The following is a 14,657-nucleotide window of genomic DNA, read 5'->3' as shown; positions in this document are numbered from 1 at the left end:
TACCGGAGGGCCCTCGTGCTGACCTACTCCAGCTTGTTCGGGAAGGCCGTGACATGGTGCAGTTCTCCATCCGATCGGCAATGGACACCACGGGTATCGTGGGTCTAGCTATGGCTACCCGATGGCAGTTTCCCCGAGAGTGTTCGGGAATGACTTGGGGATTTGCCCTTTGATGGGTCCCTCTTGTTTGAGCATGCAGATTCGGCAGTCCGGCGTCTCCTCTCCGGATTTCCATGCTGCCTGGTTTTTAGTCCCATATGGTGGATTATGTTTTCGTGTGAGGGTGTTGTCACTTTGTTTTACTGATTTACGTCTCTGGGTTAAAGGGATTTCTCCCCAGACACTGTATGGCTGTTCGGCCAGTTTTTTCTTTTACTGCAGCTGGGTCGGCTGTTCATGTTTCTTTTTGACCCCTGCCATTGAGCTTGTCTCAAGAGGTGAGCCTTATTACCCAGACGACCTGTGCGTATTTTTCACCATCTTGTCCTTTTCTTGTTGCAGCTGTTTCTGCTTTTCTTTTTCGTCTTCTAAGAGCTTGGCTCAAAGAGGTGTCCCTTGTTTTTATAGGGATGCGCCATACCCTATGTGCAGTACTTATCCAGTATTGGGGTATCTTTCATAGATTCACATGCTTAGAATCATCCCCGCCGTCGAGGTGGGAGTCTCGCGGTACAAATAAAATGTATACATAATAGTAATAAAACATTATACAATAGGCTACTATGGACCGTAAAGTCACTACATTAGCCTATCTTAGTATTTTTATAAAAAATAACCAAATCTGGAACACAGCCAATCAGGCTCTAGCACCCTCTTAATACCCTCCACAGAGGGGCAAACCGCACGTCTTGTGACAGGGAGTCTCCCTGAGCTCTGCTCAGTTTTCTTCACCTTTAGTTGAACTCTGTGAGTAGCGATGTCTGATTCTTCAAAGAAAAGCTTGTTTTTGCCTTGTTCTTCATGTGGGAAGAAGAGATTCAATTTCGAGGACCCCCACAAAGAACGTGTTTACTGTCTTTATCCGGCTCACAAAGTCAGACTGCAGAATTTGTAGAACCTTTCCTGCCAAGACTTTGAAAGACAGAGAAGGAAGATTGCTGGTTTGGCTTGAGAAGCTGAAAACCACCGCTTACCACAAAACCAAGACGCATTCCACAAGAGCAGTATCTTCTTCTGCTGCTCGTTTGCTGGTGTCCCTCTGGACAAGATTTGCCGTGCCGCTACCTTTAAGAATGCTCATACCTTCACGCAGCACTATTCCCTGGACGTGGCATCTTGCAGCAAAGCAGCAGTGGGACAGCCAGTCTTGCGTCATCTATTTCAATAAAGTAGGCCTCTACTTTTAGAGGTATTCTTTATCAGGTATGTATATACTTTTATACAGCTATTAAATACTTATCAATTGATATGTTGTTAAATGTTCCTATTGTAGCATGTATGTTATAGCCCGCCATCCTCTAAGGTACAAAGGTGATAATAAAATATAATTAAACATACATGTTTAGGAAACTGCTAGCTATTCTGATTCAAGCATGTGAATCTATGAAAGATCCAATACTGCAGAAGAAAAAGTTACCTGTACTACGGTTCTCCAGTATTGTTATCTTTCATAGATTCACATGCGACCCACCCTTCTCCCCGGAGAGTCTAACTTTATTCTCTATGGTTTATACTTGCACGCTTGTGCTGCAAAATCTGAAGAACCTAGCCTCTCTTGGGATTGTTCTAGAGGGTCCCGTCGCCTGATTGGCTGTCGGTTGGATTTGGTTCTTTTTACAAAAGAAGGTCGATAGGCTATGGCACTGACTTTTCATTGCATGGTAGCCTATTGTAATTTACTACTGCTTTTATATGTATACCGTGGGACTCCCACTACGATGACCGAGGTGATTAAAACATGAGAATCTATGAAAGATACCAACACTCAAACTGAAGTTACAGGTAAGTAACTCTTTTTCTTGTTGGCTATTGTGTAGCTGCTCTTCCTGGCACAGGAAGTTTTAACGGCTTCTGCGGAGTCTTCTTCAGTGTGAGAAGTTGGCCTGATGTATGATGTCACTAGTTCTAGTGTACACCTTATATCAGTCCAAACAACCCTCATAATGATTGGTTGTAAAGTCAACCTTATAGACCAGCTATCCTAGTGGTAGCATGGACAAGAGCAGTCTTGGGCTAAACTCTGAATGGCATGTGAATCCAGCTGTGATACCATATATAATCCCTTGAATACCAAATGAAAGGACACCACAACAGATATATATATAAAATAAAGTGTATTTATTCTAGTCAAACCCTCGGCACTCTTTATGAGATTCGAGGTAAGTACAACACAGTCTTATTTAAGCATACATTAAGTCACACAGGTAAGTAATACAGTTAGGCCCTAGGGGCCACGCAAACCATATACTAAAGAAGTAGTATAAGGACCACTGTCACGGAAATGGAATAGGCCTAGGGAATCACTGGGGCTACACTACACTACCAACAGTTAGGAAGTGGGAGGCCCACGGGATTCAGGTGCAGAGTGGAAACACTCACGCGTAATGCGTAAAAGTCAATAGAATCACTAGCAGTTAGAAATAAGCAGTTTTAGGACACTTCTGGTATAGCTAGAAAGTCGAGACTCGGAAACTAGACCCTAGGATAGTCAATACCCTTGTGAGCACCGAAGTACCCAAGTTACCTAGCCCACGGGCTGCGGCTGCATAGGTGTAAACTTGCGTCGGGTTTCGTCGTGGACTTCTATGGATGCCTGAAGGGAAGTTGCTGACAGGCAGTCAGTGAAGAGTGTCCGGTGGATCCCAAGGCTGGGATCAAGAAGAGAGGATACCTGCAAGCAGAAGGGTCAGGGTCACTAGTCAGTGACCACGTGGAACCAGGAAGGAACCAGGCGATGTCGTGAACACTGCAGGTGAAGAGGTGAAGCTTGTCGCAGCAGCCAGGGGTACCAGCAGACGTCGAGGACGACCAGGACCAGGAGGCGAGGTGTCCCACGAAGGCTCTTGCTGTCGGCGGCGTCGAAGTTGAACTAGGACTCACCAAGCCTTGGCAAGCGGAACCCACGAAGAATGGAGGACTTGCTTCTGGTGCAGACCAGGAAGGTCTGGGGTGCTTCTTTTTTGCAGAGGAGCGGGAGCCAGTCTGGAGGAGCCAAACCAGCAGTGAAGATTCAAAGGTGTGTCGTCGCTAAGGCCGCTAGCCAACGGGCAAGCAACCGGACAAGCAACCGGACAGACGCGAGAGAGAGAGAGAAAGAGAGAGGCCCGGGGCCTATTGCGTAGAGTTTGACTGGCTTTCCCCATCGGCTTTGGGACGAACCCTGCCCCTTAATCTCAGCCCCCCAGCAGAAAACCTGGCCCGGGATACTCACCGCCGCGGCCCTGGGGTTGAGAGATGGCCTGGGGACTCCGTGGTGTGGGCCTGTGAGTAGCTGCCGCGGCACCCAGTTGAGGAGAGGCTGCAGCGGGGAAGTAGCGGGACCCCGTGGTGTGGATCTGAAAGCAGCCGCCGCGTTCCACACAGCTGAGGGGAGAGTGTAGTCCGGAAGCCGGGGACGTGTCAGGCTGAGAGGCTGCCTCCCTAGTATCACGTGTGTGGGACTGAGGCGCCGCCCGGTTGTTGACAGAAGAATCAAGGCCGCGCCCCCGCAATCCGCGCTGCGTCGGGCGGCTGCGGGCGCGCCTCCCAGAAGACGCGGAGGCGATCGGGTCGGCGCTTGGCTTGCAGAGTCCTCTGTGGAATTGGTCCGGGGTCCCTGGGTGATTGCTAGTCGCAGAGTATCCCTAGCTTATCACCTAAATGTAATAGAGGGATTATTGGCGACTACGTAAGGTCCAAAAAGTATAGCCCTAAAGGAAACCATCTGTTAGAAGGGCATTGTGTAATCTGTGAGGATTGTAATTTTCACTCCAGAGCCAAGGCGCAGGGTGGAGACTACGGGGAGTGTTTAATTATTTGCTGTGCTAGAATTAAACTAAAAGAACTGTATTGACAAATGAAATGTTGATCCGGAAATGAAATGTTTATCCTGAAGTAAACTGGAAAGTTTAACCAGTGAGGTAATGAAATGTTGAACCTGAACTGTAAGGAAATATTTTGTCCTGAAAAAGGAAATTGAGTATCCCCGTGTGAAAAAACAAGATAAAGAGTTTAAGTAACTTTTAAATTTAATCGGTGTGGTGTCCCTTTTTAAGTGGTGGTGCGTTAAATTGTGAGCTGGGTGTGATGCAAACACAAGGCGCTATGAGGAGATAAAAGCCTGTTGGCCTGAGCCAAGCTACCTTTAGGACGTTAGGTCCAACAAGTTGGTGTTCAGCGGTGGGATCCTGAATCTGTGCTTGCATCCACTCATTAGCAGTTTGGCGCACGCCACAATCTACACCTGATTGTTTTTACTGGAGTTTTCTCCAGATTGCCTCCCTAATTGGAATTTTGTTTTCAAAATTGTCCTGTCCTGTGGTGTACTCACTATTAAAGGAAAGGTCTCCTATTGTAAATTTCTGTTCTGCAGGGTTGGGTCCCACCTGGTAGGATGGAGTTTGAGTTGGGTAGGCTGGAAGAATATACTGTAACTCAACTAAAAGAATTCTGCCAGGAGAGGGGGGTGTTTTTCAAGCCGCGGGCTAAGAAAATCGAACTCCAAACTAGCTTGAGAGCCTGGGTCATGGCCCACCCTAGCGGGAAACTGGAGGAGGGACCAGAACTGGACACCACAGAAGAACCAGAATTACTTTACCCCCTGGGAGTGGACACGTGGGTGCAGGACCTAGTGCCCCTTCAAGAGCGGGTAGTAGCGCTTCGGGGGGGAGCCTGTCATCCACTGACTTAGCTGACAGGAGGGAGGAGAGGCAGTTTAAAATGGAACTGGCCCGTCTGGAGAAAGAGAGGGAGGAGAGGAGGTTCCTCCATGAGCTCCATTTAAAGGAATTGGAACTCAAAGCCCTACAGCTGGGAACCTCCAGCAGTCCCGTTGGTGGCAGCGTACCTAGAGAGATCCCCAGGGAGCCCAGGCCCTACCTGCCAAAAGATGTAGTCGCCAGCTATGGTGTCGGGGATTACCTCGTTAAATGGCTGGCTGCCTATGAGGTCTCCTTACGAGCCCATGGGGTCCCCGAAGCTCAGTGGGGGGGTGGTCTATACAGGTATATGCCTCCGGTGGGGAGGGATGCCTTGTTGGCTTTGGAACAGCAAGATCAGACCAATTACCCCATCATGAAGGTCGCCCTAGTTAGGAAGTTTGGGTTGACCCCTGAAAAATTCAGGCAGAGGTTTCGGGGCAGTCAAAAGTTGGCCACCCAGAATTGGGTGGACTTCCTGGACTACGCCAAGAAGGCTTTGGAGGACTGGGTACAGGGCAGTGAGGTAAAGGACTACGAGGGATTGTATAATCTGATTTTAAAGGAGCACCTCCTCGAGAAAAGTTTTCCGGAGCTGCGTCAACACCTGGTGGACAGCAAGCTTACTAATCCTAGGAAGCTTGCAGAGGAGGCGGATATCTGGGCAAGTACCCGGGTATCCTCAAAAGGGACTGGAGGGAATTTCCAAGGGGCTGGACAGGGCGCCCCCCAGAAGAAAGAGGGGGGAGACAAAAAGGAGTTCTCCAAAGGCCCCCAAAAGAGTTCACAAGGGAAGGGAGTAGGATTCCCTCCTAAGGTTGGCCCCCACAAACCCCCATATCCTGACCGTGGTCAGCAGGCTAGGGTTGTCCGATGTTATGAGTGTGGTGAGATTGGGCACTATAAGGGGGATGCCAATTGTCCCAAGAGGCCACACCCTCCCATTGGAGGAAAGACCCCTGGGGTGGAGAGTGTAGTGCTTGGGGAGGAGTTGCCCCTAGATAAGGGAGGTGAGTGGGCAGGGCTAACCTTAGTGTCCTTAGGGGATTGTGAGATGGTTCCTAAGACCCAGGTGCCCTTGAATACTACTAAGTACAGGCAATGGGTCACCATCAATGCCCAGAGGGTGGAGGCTGTGAGGGACATAGGAGCCAGCATGACTATGGTAAGGAGTCAGCTGGTGTCCCCAGAGCAGGTGGTTCCCAATGTAGTCCACCCGGTTGTGATGGCTGACAACCGAGAGGGTCACTATCCGGTGGCCCAGATTCCCTTTGAGTGGGGAGGGGTTGCGGGTCCTCTACGAGTTGCGATAAGCCCTGCCATGCCGGTCGACTGCCTGTTGGGAAATGTCCTTGAACACTCGGCGTGGAAGGAGGTCGAGTTCAGGGCCCACATGGGAATGTTGGGGACACCTGAGTGGACGTGTGCCAACACACGGTCCGTGACTGCCCGAAGAGGGAGTTCAGAGGTTGAAGCCTGGGACAAAGGCCCAACCAGATGCCGGAAAGGGTAAACGGGGTCAAGGGGAGCCTGCCCTGGCATCTGAACCTCCGAAGGTGGAGGGGGTGACTGAAGTGGTCCCGGAGCCTACGGAGGGGAATGCAACTTCCCTGGAGGGCTTACCTACCCCTGCAGACTAGCAGGTGGAGGGAGGACCTACTAGGGAGGAGTTTTGTCGGGCCCAAAAGGAGTGCCCTACCCTTGAGGGATTACGGCGGCAGGCCGAAGCCCAGGCAGCGGGTAACGATTCGGGGAACTTCCACATGTACTGGGAAGATGGGCTCCTTTATAGCGAACCCAAGGCTCCGGTGCATGGATCATCCCGGGCCTTGGTGGTTCCCCAGCGTTACCGAGCCTTCCTCTTGGGATTGGCTCACGAAATACCCTTGGCAGGACACTTGGGACGAGACAAGACCTTTGCTCGACTTGTCCCTCATTTCTACTGGCCTCAGATGAGGATTATGTCCGATACTTTTTTGTAGGACGTGTGTAACCTGCCAAGCTAGTGGGAAAACAGTGGTGAAGCTGAAGGCTCCCCTGGAACCACTGCCTGTCGTTGGCACCCCCTTTGAAAGGGTGGGCATCGACATTGTTGGGCCATTGGATCCACCAACGTCTGCCGGTCACAGGTTTATCCTGGTTCTGGTGGATCATGCCACTCGGTACCCAGAGGCTATCCCTCTGAGGACCATTACTGCACCTGCGGTGGCACGGGCTCTTATGGGAATTTTCACCCGGATGGGATTCCCCAAGGAAGTTGTGTCGGACAGAGGTACCAACTTCATGTCGGCATATATGCGGGCTATGTGGAAAGAGTGTGGAGTCACTTACCGGTTCTCCACCCCTTATCACCCCCAGACCAATGGTCTGGTGGAAAGGTTTAACAAAACCTTGAAGGGCATGATCAGGAGTCTGCCCGAAAGCCTGCGGAGGAAATGGGACGTCCTCCTACCTTGTTTGCTGTTTTCTTCCAGGGAGGTACCACAGAAGGGAGTGGGCTTCAGCCCCTTCGAGCTGTTGTACGGACACCCTGTGCGCGGACCTCTCAGCCTGGTGAAGGATGGATGGGAAAAGACTCCCAGAAAACTTCCTCCGGATGTGGTGAGCTACATGCTGGCCTTTCGTAGCCAAATGGCTAAGTTGTGGAAGCAAGCTTCTGAAAACCTAGAAGCCAGCCAGACTGTCATGAAGGAATGGTATGACCGAAATGCTCACCCGGTGGAGCTGGAGCCTGGCCAGAAGGTGTGGGTGATGGAACCTGGAGAGCTTAGCGCCCTCCAGGATCGCTGGTCAGGCCCCTTTGAGGTGGTTGAGAAGAAGGGCAAGGTCACCTATGTGGTGGATCTTAAGACCCCCAGGCAGCCCCATTGGGTGCTCCATGTCAACCGCCTCAAGCCTCACCAAGAGAGACCAGAGGTCACTTTGATGATGGTGACTGATGGGTCAGCGGAAGAGGAAAGTGAACCTCTTCCTGATCTTTTTGCGTCCCAAGAGAAGGATGGGTCGGTGGAGGGAGTGATCCTTTCACCATCCCTAACTCCCGAACAGCGGAGAGACTGCCGCCAAGTTTTGGAGCAGTTTGCTTCCTTGTTCTCGCTTATCCCGGGAAGGACTCATCTGTGTACCCATGATGTGGACACAGGGGACAGCCCACCTGTGAAGTCCAAGTCCTACCGATTGTCGGATAAGGTGAAGGCCAGCATCCATGGAGAAGTCACCAAGATGCTAGAGCTGGGAGTAATTGAGCCTTCAAGCAGTCCCTGGTCCAGTCCGGTGGTACTGGTACCCAAAGCTGCCCCGCCGGGCACTACCCCAGAACTCCGGTTCTGTGTGGATTACAGGGGACTGAACTCTGTGACAAAGACAGATGCTCATCCTATCCCGAGAGCGCATGAGCTCATTGACCGGTTGGGAGCTGCCCAATATCTCAGTACCTTTGACCTTGCATCCGGGTACAGGCAGATCTCCCTGACAGATAAAGGAAAGGTCAGCCTTCTCCACACCTGAGGGTCACTACCAGTTCTGTGTGATGCCCTTTGGGCTCAAGAACGTCCCTGCCACTTTCCAGCGGCTGGTGAACCAGGTCCTCTCCGGGATGGAGGCCTTTTCGGTAGCGTACCTGGATGACATCGCTGTCTTCAGCCGCAGCTGGGAGGACAATTTGTGTCACCTTCAGGCTGTCCTTCAGGCTTTGCAGCAGGCGGGTCTGACGATCAAGGCCAGTAAGTGCCAGATCGGGCAGGGGTCGGTAGTGTACCTCGGTCACTTGGTGGGTCGGGGTAAGGTGCAACCCCTCCAGGCCAAGATTGAAACCATCATGGCCTGGGACCCCCCCAAGACTCAGACGGAGGTCCGAGCCTTCTTGGGCCTCACTGGCTACTACCGACGCTTCGTCAAGGGATACGGTACTATCGTGGCCCCCTTGACTGAGCTCACTTCTAAAAAGCACCCTCGACGGGTAATCTGGACCGAGCGGTGTCAACAAGCCTTTGACACCTTGAAAAAGGCAATGTGTGCGGCACCTGTTCTCAGGGCCCCTGACTTCTCCAAGGAGTTCATCGTCCAAACGGATGCGTCAGAGCATGGCATCGGGGCAGTGCTGTCGCAACTTAATGACGAGGGTCTAGACCAACCGGTGGTTTTCCTGTCTAGGAGACTACTCCCCCGGGAACAGAGGTGGAGTGCAATTGAGAGGGAGGCTTTTGCAGTGGTATGGGCTCTGCAGAAGCTGCGGCCATACCTGTTTGGCTCACACTTCCTGGTTCAGACCGACCACCGGCCCCTCAGGTGGCTGATGCAAATGAGGGGCGAGAATCCCAAGCTATTGAGGTGGTCCATCTCCCTACAGGGAATGGACTTTAGGGTCGAACATCGCCCAGGAGTGGACCACGCCAATGCTGACGGTCTATCCAGGTACTTCCGCCTTAGTGAAGAGGACTCCCAAGGGGTTGGGTAGCTCTCCCCACTTTCAGCTGGGGGGGACGCGTGTTAGACCTGTCAGCCCTTTGGCAGTTCCCTCCTCATTTTAAATTTTTTTTTTTTTCCTCTTATGTCCCTTCCCCTTCTCATTTTTTCTGTCCACCTAACTATTTTTTGGGGATGTTGATGTAGAGCAGGGGTCTCCAACAAGTAGCTCGGGAGCTGAGGGTAGCTCGCTAGTACCCTCAAAGTAGCTCTCAGAGGTGAAGTCAATCCCAGTATCTCATTCAGAGAGTCTATGCAGACACTCTAAGCATATTAAAAAAGGCAGCACTTCTCATCTGAAGATCTTTAGCCAACCCGCCTACGGCAGGGACTAATATTAACAATCAAACACACACTGTGTCGGCCTATTGAGTCTGCCACGTGGTCACCTTTATCCAGTCTCAGACTAAGTCACAAGGTGATTAGCCATGTGGTAGTCCCCTGGTTTATCAATTTCACCTTGTGTGTGAACAGTGGGCCATATATGAAGAGTGGCAGTGGTAGCCTGAGCAGTAATCAGTGCTGACCCACTAAAGTGTGGGACTGCAGGAGTCAGTGAAAATGTTTCAGTTGGGTGCATGAGCAGCCAAGGGCTGAGGAAAGCTATGATCCTGAGCAGAGTAAATGAAGAGCCTCATCTGCATCCATCCATGTGTGCGTCCATTATAAACACTTGCTTCCTGTAAGCTACAACTGGTGTCAAGGACTACCAAATGGGTACGCTAGCCACCATCATATGGGGTTTGTCTGTGGCACAATTGTGTCAGTTCATGGCATAATAGTCCCAATGACATCATTATGGCCATCCTTTACTATTTTGGGTGTTCGTGGTCTAGTTATGGTACACTGGCAGCCATCTGTGACATTTTAAGAGCATGACTGCACTATATTTAGTTGTCCCTGGTATAATTGTGGCTGCCCCTTGCACAATAAGGACCATGACTAATAATATGGTGGCCATCCTGGTCCTTATGGTGTCCAGACTTGGCACAATTTATACTGGTGTGCATTATTGGCATTATACAGTCGTCCTCTGTGCTATGGGGCCATGGAATATGACTGTAATACCTGAGCATTTGAAGCAGTCTGTCCATATGAGGCATTTGTACAGGTGAGTGCCCAATTAAAATGACTAGCTGATGTTTGCGGACTATGTATTTCCTAAAAATGAACAAAAACAAGGGTTTTCTTCAGGAAAATGTCGTTTGTTTGCCCAAAATGGAAAGTGGTGATAGAAAAATCTGTATATTTTCAGAAATTGATATGCTGATGAAGACAAAAGGTTTAAATTCCAAAACAGATTTAAAGTTGATACTTGAAAGATATGTCAAGCTGAATCGAGGAGACTTATTGCTGTGATGATGTCCTTTGTGCCACAAGGCATGTGAAGATTTGAATATTACTTTATCAGTCAGGTGGGGGCATTTAATATTGATAATTGTTTCCCTAGCATTTCTTCCGGTACTATCACCTGGAATACTTGGGTGGCACTATGATAATCCTGCTTAGGGTGGTCATAGTGTAATGTTTACATGTGCTGTCAATATTTTACAGTGATAACATTTGTGAGGAGCTCAACAGGACTTTTCTTGAGCTGAAGTAGCTCTCAATACAGAAAAGGTTGGAGACCCCTGATGTAGAGGCTCTGGGCGCCTCATCCTCACTAATTGAGGGAGAGGCGCAAGGTGCTTCGCTGAAGAAAAAGGAAAAGGGAGACTAAATTCCTAAAATGGTGGTTCCAACTGTCACCTCAGCATCTGGGCCTTGACTACCATGAGGGGTTCCGGAACCTTCTGGGCCCCTCTGGCCAGTCAGGCCCCAGGTGATAAATAGAGGTGGCAGGAGGGTGGCCATTTTAGGATTGGGGGACGAGCTGTGAGGTAGTCAGGAGTAAGGCACCTGTGTGGGGAGGTGGCTGCGCTAGATAGGGGAGTGACAGGCCTTTGGGTCTGCGCGTCTTCCAGAGTCAGCCGATACCACCCCCTACCCTCTGACCGGTCCCTGAACACAGTTAGAGACTTTGGGGGCCATCATTTTCAAAAGCCTCCGAGAAGTCCGAATCCCTGAAAGTCTGGACTCGGGGGAAATTCGCCATCTGGACCTACCCTGCTCTCACCCCTGTCGTGACCTGGGATTATCTAGTAGACTTGGCCTAATGACTGTCCCCTGTTTCTGTCTAAAAGAGAGAGGCCCGGGGCCTATTGCGTAGAGTTTGACTGGCTTTCCCCATCGGCTTTGGGATGAACCCTGCCCCCTAATCTCAGCCCCCAGCAGAAAACCTGGCCCGGGATACTCACCGCCGCGGCCCTGGGGTTGAGAGATTGCCTGAGGACTCCGTGGTGTGGGCCTGTGAGTAGCCGCCGCGGCACCCAGTTGAGGAGAGGCTGCAGCGGGGAAGTAGCGGGACCCCGTGGTGTGGATCTGAAAGCAGCCGCCGCGTTTCACACAGCTGAGGGGAGAGTGTAGTCCGGAAGCTGGGGACATGTCAGGCTGAGAGGCTGCCTCCCTAGTATCACGTGTGTGGGCCTGAGGCTCCGCCCGGTTGTTGAGGGAAGAATCGAGGCTGCGCCCCCGCAAGCCGCGCTGCGCGGGCGGCTGCGGGCGCGCCTCCCAGAAGACGCGGAGATCGGGTCGGCGCTTGGCCTGCAGAGTCCTCTGTGGAATTGGTCCAGTGGACTGTTGGGAGCGGGGTAGCCCCACTAGACAGGTAGCCCTCGGGGAGGTGGTCTGGGGGTGTTGCCTGTGACTAGTTTCTCTCCCCCGCCCCCCCCCCCCCCCCACCCGGTGAAGAGATCATCTTGGCTGCGTGAGGAGCCTCGCCGGTCTGGAGGAGGGGAACCCAACCACAGGAACTGCTAAACTTCTTGTGGGAAGAACTCCGTGGATCGACAGTAAGCCGGGCCTGGAAGCGGGGGGGGAGAGAGCCCAGGGGAGTTCAGGAGAGTGAGCCAATACGGACAGGTGATGTCCGGACATACCTAATGGCCGGGCCCTGTGGGAAGCCAGGTCCTAGGATAATCAACTGGTACACTAACCTAATTACCCATGAGATTGAAGTCGCCGCAGTTGGAACTGAAGTATAGTGTTGGTCATAGCCATTTCATCCCTAGTAGCAACAAGAGTTTATGTAGAATGCCTAAAAATAATGAGTTAATGTCTAGTGTTGTAGTAATTAACATGTACACTGCCTCGGGGTCCCTGGGTGATTGCTAGTCGCAGAGAGAATCCCTAGCTTATCACCTAAATGTAATGGAGGGATTATTGGCGACAACGTAAGGTCCAAAAAGTATAGCCATAAAGGAAACAATCTGTTGGAAGGGCATTGTGTAATCTGTGAGGATTGTAATTTTCACTCCAGAGCCAAGGCGCAGGGTGGAGACTACGGGGAGTGTTTAATTATTTGCTGTGCTAGAATTAAACTAAAAGAACTGTATTGACAAATGAAATGTTGATCCGGAAATGAAATGTTTATCCTGAAGTAAACTGGAAAGTTTAACCTGTGAGGTAATGAAATGTTGAACCTGAACTGTAAGGAAATATTTTGTCCTGAAAAAGGAAATTGAGTATCCCCGTGTGAAAAGACAAGATAAAGAGTTTAAGTAACTTTTAAATTTAATCGGTGTGGTGTCCCTTTTTAAGTGGTGGTGCGTTAAATTGTGAGCTGGGTGTGATGCATATGTGTCTTTCTGAAAAAAAAATATTTGTAATATATGTATAGCTAAAAATTAATGGAAGAAGACAAGGGTAAATAAGTGTCTAAATACAGTGATATAATATCTGACGTCATCAGCAGAGGATTGCGGTCGCGTGAGTTATAGTTGCCTGCACTAACTATAACGGGGGAATTTCAATGGTTTTTCACGAGTGAAATGTCCAGCTAACTATAACATGTGCGAAACCTATGGTTTTTTCAGTGAATATATATATATATATATATATATATATATATATCACTTAAAAAACCATAGGTTTCACACATGTTATAGTTAGCTGTACATTTCACTCGTAAAAAACCAATGAAATTCCACGTTATAGTTAGATCAGGTAACTATAACTTGCGCGCCCACAATAAACTGCTGATGACGTCACATATTACATCACTCATGACATGGTCAGTGACATCACTCATCACATCAATGATGACATCTGAAATGACACATTGTGGCTTGCGGTCGCGCAAGTTATAGTTACCTGATCTAACTATAACGTGGAATTTCATTGGTTTTTTACGAGTGAAATGTACAGCTAACTATAACATGTGTGAAACCTATGGTTTTTGTAAGTGAATTTGCAAGGTTTTTTAAATGCTAATTCTGTAGTAGGGGATCTCTGTGTATAGTCATAATCTAGTGAATAGTCCCGCCCATGTGCGCGGACCCCGGAGCAATAAAAAAATAATCTCTAAAAGGTGACAAATCATGCAGACCTGCATACACCTTTAAGAGAGAATTTAATATAAAGACAGATAATGCAGCCTATACCCACAGGCTACACTGTCCAGTACTTCAACTAGAATTCCACCAAAATCCACAAACAGCACTGCCTGTCCAGTTTTTCTCCACATAGGAAAAAACCCTGCCTCTACCAGCAAAAGCCACTGGAATGATAGAGAGGAAGGAGTGGACAGACAAGCCCCATAGGCTGCCATTATGTGGCTTGGAACAGGATACTGTGCCTTTAAGAAAACTTTCCAGTTTTCCAGAACTTTCCCCAGTATCCCAGAATGCCCAGCAGGTCCCATTTACTTTCAGTTCTTTTTTCCGGCTCCTGCTAGCAGGACCCTGGAGCATTGAGCTCTACCTTTTTCAAGGTTTTTCATTGAGATTTTGGCAATTTTTGTCACTTTTTCTTGTGTTTAGTAGCTGGTACTGTCAACATGCCTGGCTTGTTCGACAAGTGCCCGGAATGTGGTCGAAAGAAGGCTAAAACTGACCCACACGAGGTGTGCATAGCTTGCCTTCCCCAGTCCCACGTGCCTGAAAGCTGTACCATCTGCCACTCGTTTTCAGCAAGAACCCTGAGGGACAGGATGAAGAGCAGGCTTCAAGCTCTGGAGGAGCGAAGACTGAAGGCACCAGGTGGGTCTGGAGGGGCTGATTTGGCCCATGCTGAGGCCTCTGGGGGGCTCCCCAGGGGCAGGAAGACCAGTAAGCGCTCCCGCTCCCCGTCGACGTCGAGGGCGTCGACGGCGACGTCGAGGAGGATGACCACCGTCTGCTCGCCGTCTCCCCAGGGCTCTGGGGAGAAACGGCGTCGACGATCGCCGTCGAGGGACCTGAATAGGCCGCCGTCGACTACATCGGCGTCGTCGGCGACGACGCCGTCTTCGACTGCGTCCAACGGTCGACGTCGAGAGAA

This window comes from Triturus cristatus, chromosome 1_1, assembly GCF_964204655.1.
Source record: "Triturus cristatus chromosome 1_1, aTriCri1.1, whole genome shotgun sequence".
Classification (NCBI taxonomy): Eukaryota; Metazoa; Chordata; class Amphibia; order Caudata; family Salamandridae; genus Triturus; species Triturus cristatus.
Note: the sequence above shows the minus strand (reverse complement) of the source record.